The following is a 10670-nucleotide window of genomic DNA, read 5'->3' as shown; positions in this document are numbered from 1 at the left end:
GGGAAAGAGAATTCCCCCTTTGATGATTACTACTTAAAAAGCCTTGGAGTTCAAATAGTGAGGATTCTTTCAAATCTTCCTATGGAATACAGGGATAAAAGCTATGGAGTCACTTGCCCTTTATCCTGAAAATTCAGTAGAGTAAAAGAGCAGGGCCCAGAATGCTGGTGCTGTTGAAGCCCTTTGAGGGGATGTTTCACAGCTGATGATCTTTATTACGGAAGGTCTGGGCCCTAGGGTCTATCACCGTGTCCGGAAGCCATAGGGAGGAGGAGGAGAGAAGATCCAGCAGGCAGGAATTGTGCAGCAAGATTGATTTATTTAATTATTTTACAAACTCTTTTATAGACTTTTTTCTTCATAGTCTAATTGGACAAAGGATCAGCTACCCCTTGGGGTGATTGGCTAAAATCCTAAACATCCATTATCAAAATATTTTTCTACTATACCATAAACAAGACTTTTCAAGGTTGCAGGTGGCTTAGTTGTTTACATTCCCTGCTACCTCTTCTGTGAGAGAGAAAAGTCTCTCATGGACTTAGAAAATAGCAAGAAAATCCTTGCTAGCAGCATTTTTGTATCTACAGATCTTGATTAATTGTACTATTGGGAATTACTGTGCTCTTTGGAATAACTGTACTATTTTGAAGGCTGCTGTGATTTCAAGTCATATGTCTTACTCTACAGCTGTGAAATGAGAGTGGAAAATGTCTGTTTGAATGGGAAGTGAGCTCAGTTTTGTAAAAACAAGGATCAGGAATTAGTGCACTAAGGATTCCTGCGCTGGGCTCTCCCTGGATTGCCTTGTGCTGAAAGAAAGTCAGCATAGTAGCTCTTACTAGAATCATTATTTTATGTAGTGAAGAACCACTTCCAAACTCCCTTAAGAATCATTTGTAAAGGACTTGGAGGATCTCAGACAGCCTATGCTTAGTGATACCTCTCATCCTCTATTTTATGTAATGGTAAACACTCTCTAATAACTTCATATCTGTTTTATGTTGTGATACCCCAAACTGCCCCCAGCACTCGAGGTGAGGCTGCCCCAGTGCAGAGCACAGTGGGACAATCCCCTCCCTTGCCTGGCTGGTGATGCTGTGCCTGATGCACTCCAGGACACGGCTGGCCCTCCTGGATGCCAGGGCACTGCTGATTCACGTTTAACTTGCCATCAACCAAGACCCCCAGGTCCTTTTCCACAGTGCTTCTCTCCAGCCTCTCATTCCCCAATTTGTCCATACATCCAGGGTTGTCCCGTACCAGAAGTGGAATCTAGCACTTGTCTTTGTTAAACTTCAGACATTTTGTTTTTAAATGTTTTCTTCATTGTTTTGTTTTGATTTGTTTTGTTTTGCTGGGGGGAGAGTTTTGTTGTCTTTTTTATTTGTTTGTTTTTCACAGGAAAGAGGACCTGGTCTTCCAGGATTCTCAGCCTTTCAAGACTGACACGTGAAATAATAACATCTATTAGCTACAACACTTCCAACACTTTGGTCTTGACTATATTTCAGTTCTGCCATTTACATTCTGCTTTTATGGATTGTTTAATCCATACAGGTTCACTCAGGACTGCCTGTCAGAGACTGAAATATTACAATTTATGACTTAAACATTTTCTTGAAGGACTTTTAAAACTGTGTTACAAAAGCTGCAGAGAAGACTATGGCACCCTGAATGAGGCCCTGACTGAGGCCTGACACTGCTCGCTGATGAAGATAAGATAAAGTAACAACTCAGGGCTGGGGACATTCACAAAGCACAGGCTTAACACCTCCAAGGTGGAGACCACAGCCCCAGGGCAATCAGCTGCCAGGCTGGCACAGACCCCCTGCACCAAAGGGGGGAGGGAGGAGAGGCTTTGGGTGCGTGCTGGAAACGCCTCTGGTGAGAGGCGCAGTGACCGCCCATCCTCCCCTGTGCAGAGGAGCCCAGCTGAGGGACCCTCACCCAGGGGGGGAAGCTCATCCACAGCAGAAGGGGTGACATGGCCCATCACAGGGGCCCCCCAAAGGGGTCCCCAGACCCTGCACCAGAGATGAGGCAACAGAGCCTCAGTGTTGCAAGGGACAGTGTGTCAAGCCAGCCCCTGCAAGAGGAGGCACGTGGCCATTCCCACCTGGCCCACAGCGTACATTAATCCACGGGATTCTGCACTCTCTGGTGCGTGGTGTGGTGGCGAGTGGCGTTTTTGGCATCAACATCTAGCCTCATTTGGTTTTAATCTCGTTTCTGGGAATATTTTGAAACTTCTAAATTCTTTCTGGTTTATGCACAGAGACTTAGCTTGCTTTGCTTTTCTGGGTTTAAACCGGATCATAACACTGCCAGGCAGCACCAATAAAGGTTATTGGACAGTTCCTGTGACTGCAGTTCAGTGCCATGTAGAGTAATCCCTGCATGTCATTTGTAAACCACCTGGGGATCCTTTGAGTTGAAAAGCAGGGTGTGAATTGAAAATATTTATTTTTGTTACTATTACTGTAAACAGACTGGGGTATCCATGGTAACATTCACTCTGTCAACACCTAGATGAGCAGTCTAGTTATTTTAATATTGTCCCTTTACTTTTCCACGTGTAGAAGACTTTACATGTTTTCAGAAAGTCTGTTTTTATCAAAGACTGCATCAAATTACACCAAATACCCATCCAGTCTGCCACTCTCCAACATACAGGCTAGAGGAAATTGTGAAAGAATAGGCACCTGTAACAGACATTGTTGTTGCCTCAGTTCCTAACACAATTAAATTTTACAGGAGCAGAAATGAATTTAGACTTCAGGCACCTGTGTGTTTTTGTAAAACCTGTCACTGAACAAAATTAGGATCTTGAATTCTTATCTTTTCAGAACTGTCTCAGGTGCTCTAAATCAGCTGACAACCTGACTTGAATATTAAAAACAAAAATACAGCCCTACCGGGTTAGACCAAAGGTTCATTGAACTCTGTGTCCTATATCCAGCTCTGTATTGTATCTCCATCCCCACCCAAAACCAGATGATAACAAAATGCTAAAGAGGCTAAAAATTATCAAGAAGAAGCTGGGCTGTGGTGATACTAGAGGTCCAGTTAGTCAGGGTATTAAATAGGCTGGTGTTTGGATATACTGTGATACCAGATTTTGATTTGAGAGCTGCCATTAAGCCTCCAAACCCTGCTGCAGCCCACTAGACAGAGAGATAAGTGGAGACTCAGCTTGATTATCAACCTAATTATCAACCAAACAATGCCACCAATGATTAAAAGAGATCAAACCCTCAAAGAGGGAAACTGGAGATCATAGCCATCTCTTTTGAGGTTCAGCTGAATGTGACCTGAGGTTTGGCTGGGCCCTTGGCTTGGCTTTATTCAGAAAAATTTCCTGTCAATGGAGCAAACTAAAATGAGCAAGATAAGCAAATGAAAAAGCCCCAACAAAACCCAAAGAAAGAACCTGTGGAGTCAGAAACAGTCATGTAAATATTCCAGAGTAACAACAACAACAAAAGATCTAAATTCCTCACAGAAATGCAGAGGGTCAGATGATGGACACCTGATAGTATCAAGGATTGACCCACTCCCAGAGACAGTGGGCAGTACCTCATACCTGCATTGGGCTGGTGAGCACATTAATGCTCAGCCCAGCAGCAGGCTACTCCCAGCCGTCCACTCTGTGGCTTAGCTGGCAGGGAGGATCACTGTCTTAAACATGGCCATAAACTGTGTATGCTCCTGCTTTCCAGTGACTACACATGGTTAAGGATACACATTAAAAGTGACCTGAAGAGCTGAGGTTTCTAAACACAAAGTATTCCTACTCTCACGTTTTCCACCTTGCAAAGCACACACAGAGCTCATTCCTGTTGATCCTACAAAACCCAGCTAACAGCCTCATTAATTTCCTTGTTGATTCCAAGTAAACCTCCTGCTGCAATGACTCCACGTGACAGGTTTGAAACCGGGCATAAAAAGCTTGCTTTTTACTGTAAAAAAGCACTATTCTCAAACAAGAAAAATATACTTCTTTTTCTTTTTATTTTCTGGGGTGGTGTGTGTGGGCGTGTGGGAAGGTGGGTGGACAGCGAATGTGACCGTTTCATTGCTGCAGGAAATAAAAGGTTGTAATATGCGAGACTCCCAACACCGCCATTACTTGAACTCGCTTCCAGGACACAGGTGGAGCCTTGGATACACTTCAGTCCAAGCTCTTTGCATCGTCGAAGCTGGACTTCTGCCCTGGTTCCTCGTCCAGGCTTCTCTTTGTTGAACCGATATCCCAGCTACAAGCACTGCCAACGAGACTTTCCGACTACCAAAGTTTTACCACCACCCTGCACAGACCTACCGCGGCCACCACCTCACTATAAGCCAACGCAGGGAATTCTTCATCATTCCCCTGCACGCAAAACACTAAAATCTTTTCGGTTTGCCGGATGCTCCCCGTCCTCCACCTGCCCGCGGAGCTTCAGCACCGCGGACAGCGGAGGACAGCGAGGGGGTCCCGGGGGGGCCCCGGCGCCCGCCCGCCCCAGGGCGCGCCCCGGCCGGGCCAGGACCCAGCTGGCGAAGCCTGTTAGCAAACTGCAGCCCCACGTCCCATTTCTCCTTTGTGTCTGGAAAAAATCCTCTCCTTTCCCAAGCAGTTCTGTTCCTCAGTGCTCACTGCTTTGCTCTCCTCTTGCTCCCTTACAAAGACATCCAGAAGTACTGCAAAGCTGACTTAACAAGCTGTGAATGGGAATTTCCCTCTGCAATTGTTCCAATTCTTTGATGTTGTCTCCGTGGGTCTACCTGTCTTCTTGATTTTCCGAGCAGGAAAGTCAGTTTCAGCACAAAGTAGCAAGTTAGATTGAAAATGCCTCACTCTCCAGGGATGTCACTTAAACAGGAAGGACCTTCCATAAGCACGAGAAGAAGGGACTGGAAATGAAAAGTATTAGCCTTCCTTGTAGAACAACCTTGTCTCCCCATTTTCATCAGTTTCCATGTGTGGGAAAGTTCTACATAAATATTCATTTGAAAAAAGAGGATATGTAAAATTGAAGGAGTAAAAGTATTAGTGATGTAGAGCATTGTAGGATTGAAATACAGGCACAAAATTTTAAGAAATACAATGGAATTTGATGGCCCAACACGAAGACAAATTAGATACAGGCACTGTATTTGCATTTTTATCTGTATGGTTCTATCTATGTGTGGTTTTTATTTCCTTATGGCATCAGCAGCAGGCTCAAAATATGGGATTTCCACACAGTCCCTCCAGGCATCTACTGACCCCTCCTACACAGACCCTGCTCAAACAGCCAAAGAATAACATAAAATTTGTTCCCAATCTGGACCACCTCAGACTTTAAGCAGGCACATGACAAATACTCCGTTTTGATGAATCACCAGCTAACAGCCACCTTACAATCATGAGGCCAATGTAACAGCAGGTAGTGTAATGACAATACTAGCACAGATGATTGACTCCGCCCCATTCCTGGCTCATCCAACAAAACAATGGGCTTCTCCCAGAGATGCCAGGTGAGGTGAGGCTGGGGCTCCCTAACAGGAAGCAGGCAGGATTTTGAACAAAGAACTGGTTTTAACCGTAGTCAGAGGGTTAGAAGACCAAAAGAAAGGAGAGGATGTGCTGCAGAACTCTTTTTTGCTTTTCTAAGTGTAAACGCCTAACACTTCCAAGCCTGCACGTGACTGATTTTAGATGCTTTCCTTGCTCACCCACAATCCACCTGAGAATATTGACCACAAATCAGAAGCAGCTGCCACCCACGGAATGAGGTGAGAGAGCAATATGCTTTCTTATGGAAATAAGCACAAAAATGGCTTCGCCGCCTGTGTTCACATACAGGCAAAGTGTGGCTGAATTCTGTAGAATTACAGAGGGTCGCTCTCACTGCACTGCTCTGCAAGAGGCTCTGAAAAGGGAAATGGAAGCCACTGGAGCAACAGTCACAAACGTAGCGTACAGTTCTGCAGGTTTGCAGGGAAAAACTCAGACTTGCCTGTATTCCAGTAGCTTTAAGCTGCATGGTGGTGAATCTGAATCAGAACAAATTGCAGAAACCTTTCCAAGGCTTTCACACTGGCAGTTTCTCAACAGCTTTGTCACTGCTGGTACCCAAAGCAGTGAGCTTGGGTATGCCCATATGGGCTGGAACAGCAGCTCTGGATAGCAGGGAGGGAATTCTCATGGCAATAATGTGATACTAGTTTGGCAAACTGTACATATATGAGAAAAGTGGATGTCAGCTAGCCAATGTAATTTTTTAAGAATTTAAGATTTCAGGATAACTTATGCCTTGATTTTGTTTGAAAGCAGAAGACCAAGAAGAGGCATCTCTTGGTGTTTTTACTCCTAAAAAAAAGCTAGAAGCAACACAGGAATGACATGGCTTTTAAACATATAATCTACAACAAACTGCAAATGCAAGTCTGTGCCTAGAAGAAAAATGCACTAGGTTGAGCCTTTACAGCATAAGAAAGCAAGAGCATCTTGGAAAATAACACAACGATAATTAGAAAATAAATATATCTCACAGTTCAAGGAGTCTAGTGCTGATTTGCTATAAATAGAAGGAAATTTTGATCTATAGTAGTGCATGTTCTGTTACTCAGCTTTAGTCAGAGTTGGAAGAGAGAGAATTAGGACTTCTAATCTTCCTTTGTAACCCTTTTGAAAGGTTTTTCATAAAGGAACTACTGAGCATCTAACAGAATCTCAAGGAGACCATGTCCTAACTACAGTTTTGGAAAACAATGTTTCAGTAGCAACCATGAGTTATTCTGACATGTTTTTTGTTCTGGAAAACAGCTGCTTCGTGAAGTTCCTGGAAATCCCAGGGAGGATGGGCCAAAATAATGACATTTTAATGAAAGAATTATAAATGTGGGTTTCCCGTGGCCCCACAGGCTCCCCTGCCCTTAATTCCCATGCAGCACAGCCTGAGATGGAAAAGCTGTGCCATCTTGTGCCAGCTATACACAGCAGTTTTTGTTAGGAAGTTTTTCACAGATGTAATCTGGAACAGGTCATAGCAAGCCAGGCCAGTCTTAAACCCCTTGAATCATCCTCCTGGATTAAAAAACATGGGCTCTTTACATGTGACAACCTGGAAGGCCTGTGCTTTTGCATGTCAGCTGAAAGCTGTATGTGAGATATTTACCTTTGCCTAGTGGAGTACTGTACCACACAGGATAGATGTCCAAAGGGCAACAGTCTCCCCCTCAGGCCAGAATCTGTTCCTGCTCCTAATCCTATCTGCTTCCTGTTCTCACCTTGCCTTAGGAAGTTCTCAGCTTTCTGCTGGGTCTTTTGCACAAACCAAACGAAAGCCACCCTGCAAAGGGCTGAAAAGACTTCTGACCTGCACGATGGCATCAAGCTCCAACAATCCTACAACAGTTTCCAATGCCAGGGGCCAACGCAGCAACTGTTTCCTGCCGAATTCGCAGAATAGGGAACTGGGAGATCAACTTCCCAGGCCTTTCACTCCAACTTGCTCTTTGACACTGACACCTTGTGACCAACTGTGCATATGACACCACACCTGCTCTGATGGAGATGGGACCCTCATTTCAAGGGGATGCTCATTCCATGTTATATCCCCTTCTTTTTTTCCTGTAGGATCAGTGGATCTCTTCACAGGCCAAAGGATCAGAGTAAACATAAATTAAGACCAGAGACAAATCCACTCAGGCACTGAAGTGTAAACAGACAATGCTGGGAAATCTGTATTTCCATCTGTTTCCACTAACCCCTCAAAACACCCCCAAAATGAAACCAGTGTTTCCAGTGACTGCACAGCACCATTAGCACAACTGCTCCTCCACACGTCTCTCACCAGCACCTTCACTGAGAAAAACACAGTTCCTCCTCTTCTGCTTGCTTAAGATGCATCCTTCAATACTTGCCTCTAAAAGCCAGCAATTTGAGCCAGCAATGCACTGAACTTCACCATGCTTAATTGTCCTTTACAGGAGGCAGGACATTCTATCATCTGAACAAAAAAGTGAAAAATGATTTTTGAAAATGTAAGGTACTTCAGTAGTCACTATCGAGGTTCTGTTACATGCAAGCTATCTGCACTCCATAGGGCTGACACCAGTAAGACTTGGTTTGCACACAGAAAGCACTTGAATGTGACTTTGCTGAAAGTTCTGAAGCTTATTCCATGTTCATTTACCAATAAACTTCATTAAAGTGTTCTATAAGTATATATTTCATCTGAAGGAAAAAAAAAAATAGATCTAAACTACAGTTTAGATATGAACTCCACTTACAGAGCTGTATTGGATTGGTGGTCATCCAAATTTCAGATGTAACTTCACAGACACCTGAAGCAATCTCATTACCCATGGGTTCTTACAATGTAGAACTCTAAGGAAAATACTGTAAGGGTCAGAATTTAGGCCACTTACCTCAGTGAGTACATACTTTCCTACATGTTCTCTGCTATTCTTGGCACCAACTTACAAATCACTGAACTGCCACACCTATACCAGTAAATGAGGCATGTCTGGGATACTCCTAGGCACTCAGGCCAACCAATGTGGACATGCTTACCTATGCTAATAAATTCTCTCATTCTCCAAGCAGGCTGGCTGCACGCAAACAGCTTCCAAGAACGTGCCAGCTCCAGAAGAATGTTCCAAAGTCCTTGGAAGTGCTCTGCTTAGCACAGGCCAGCATTGTGCCAGCCAGCATCTCAGTTTATTGAGAATAAGTAATCATATTCCTTTGCCTGGGCACTGGTTAACTTACTATCACAAATGCTGCCCAAATCCTCCCAGCAGGGAGAGTCCGAATACACTTGATATGCCAGAAGGACGAAATGCTATCCAGAGGGATCCCTTTACTTTGCTCTGGTGAGGCTTCTCCTAAAATATTGTGTCCAGCTCTGGAATCCTGCTCCTTTCTTGAAGCACAAGAAAGACATGGACCTGTTGCAGCAACTCCAGAGTAGGGCAACAGGAATGATGAGAGGACTAAAACATCTCTCCTCTGAAGAAAGGCTGAGAGAGTTGGAATTTTTCAGCCTGGAGAAGTCTCCAGGGACACTTATTGCAGCCTTTTAACATATGAAGGAGTCTTGTAAGAAAGATGGAGAGAGAATTTTTACCAAGGCTGGTAGCGACAGAACAAGGGGCACCAGAGAACCAAGAACTAAGAAGCAGGCCCCTGAAAAAAAAAGAAAAGGCAAAAGAAAAGGCAAAAAAAAAAAAGCCATCCAGATAGACACTCAAAATCATTGCAGCAAAACAAGAGAGTAATACAGGAATCAATAGTATTTATATTACTGTGACTTACCAGATTTCATTAACTGGCAAGAATTTAGTAGCATTGAAGTGGAACATTTTCATATGGAACTTTCTATGGTCTTCATACAATGATGACTGAACATTATTGAATGGTATTTTAAAATAAGCATCATAATACAGGAATCACCCACTGAGCAAAAAATTATGAGTTCTACAAGTGTCTCTCTTGCTCTAAATTGTTTTTAGATTTGGGTGAAATGCAAATCAGGATGGATATTTTACGCATTGTTTTGAGGTTCACTGAAGTGATTTACATGAAGATTATGTGCAAGGCAACACACATCATGTAAAATTTAGCTATTATGCAAACAAGATAACTGAAGTTCATAAGAAAACTACCAGAAAAATCATTTAAAACACCTGTGACACTGTGCCATTTCAAACCTTACATTTTTACCTCAATTTACACTTTGAGTTCGTGCTGCAAGTTCGTCGTTGTCCCAGCTGCCTGCCTGTGTCGACTCACAAACCGTGAAAGGCCAAGTAGGTCCAAATTTACTTTTGAGATTGTAATATGTTTTAATAGCAGAAGTTAGACCCATGTAGCTTAGTCTGACATGCCTTAAAATTTTCAGGATTTTTGTGAACAAACATTGGCTTTTTCTTTTTTGATATTTAGTGCTGAATATGCATCTTCTAAGACCAACAGCTGCACCCCACAGAATGTACAGAATGATGTACAGTATTACTAGTGTCTAGGCCACCTTTTGAAGCAGAAAAGTACAGTGTGCTACAAAGAGAGATTTCTACAGTCCACTACTTGATGATGTTGGAGAACACAGGTACAACCTGTGAAGGCTTTAAGGTAGCCGTTGGCAACTTAAACCAACAGGAAATACACTTACTGAATGTTCCTGAGAAAAAGGATATTTAAGAACTACAATAGTTTGCTTGTTCCTGAGGATGCAGGTCTGCCAATAATGATGTTAACACCTTATCAGGTTATGAAAACACAGTGTGCACAAAATGCAACCCACTTTCAAATAACCAGAGTGCACTAATACCTGTATTTTTCTGCAGCACAACAGATGCTATCAGGTATCTGCGAGGCCTCATGCTTTCCAGGCCCTCCAGTGTGTCTTGGGATGAGGGATTTGTATGGCCAATTTCTAACAATCAGACAAGCTGCAAGAGACCTGTGCCATTCACTTTTCCATGCATCTAACCCATAGATGACCCTATACTAGGCTGTGTTCCACCTATCTTCTGCCTAGAGACTCTGCTGGCAAAGAGCAGAGTGTTCCTGTTATTAATTTACATAAGGAACGAGCACTTGGCAAAAGGCAGCAGTGCTCTTACCAGTAGTGCTTAGCCTAGAGGATTTTCAGCTTCATATGGTCAGTCCCACAGGTAAGCAGGCCTTCAGAATG

The sequence above is a fragment of the Corvus brachyrhynchos genome, unplaced genomic scaffold (genome assembly GCF_000691975.1).
Source record: "Corvus brachyrhynchos isolate BGI_N302 unplaced genomic scaffold, ASM69197v1 scaffold94, whole genome shotgun sequence".
Lineage (NCBI taxonomy): Eukaryota > Metazoa > Chordata > Aves > Passeriformes > Corvidae > Corvus > Corvus brachyrhynchos.
The sequence above is the reverse complement of the archived record's forward strand: the minus strand, read 5'-3'. Positions refer to the sequence as shown.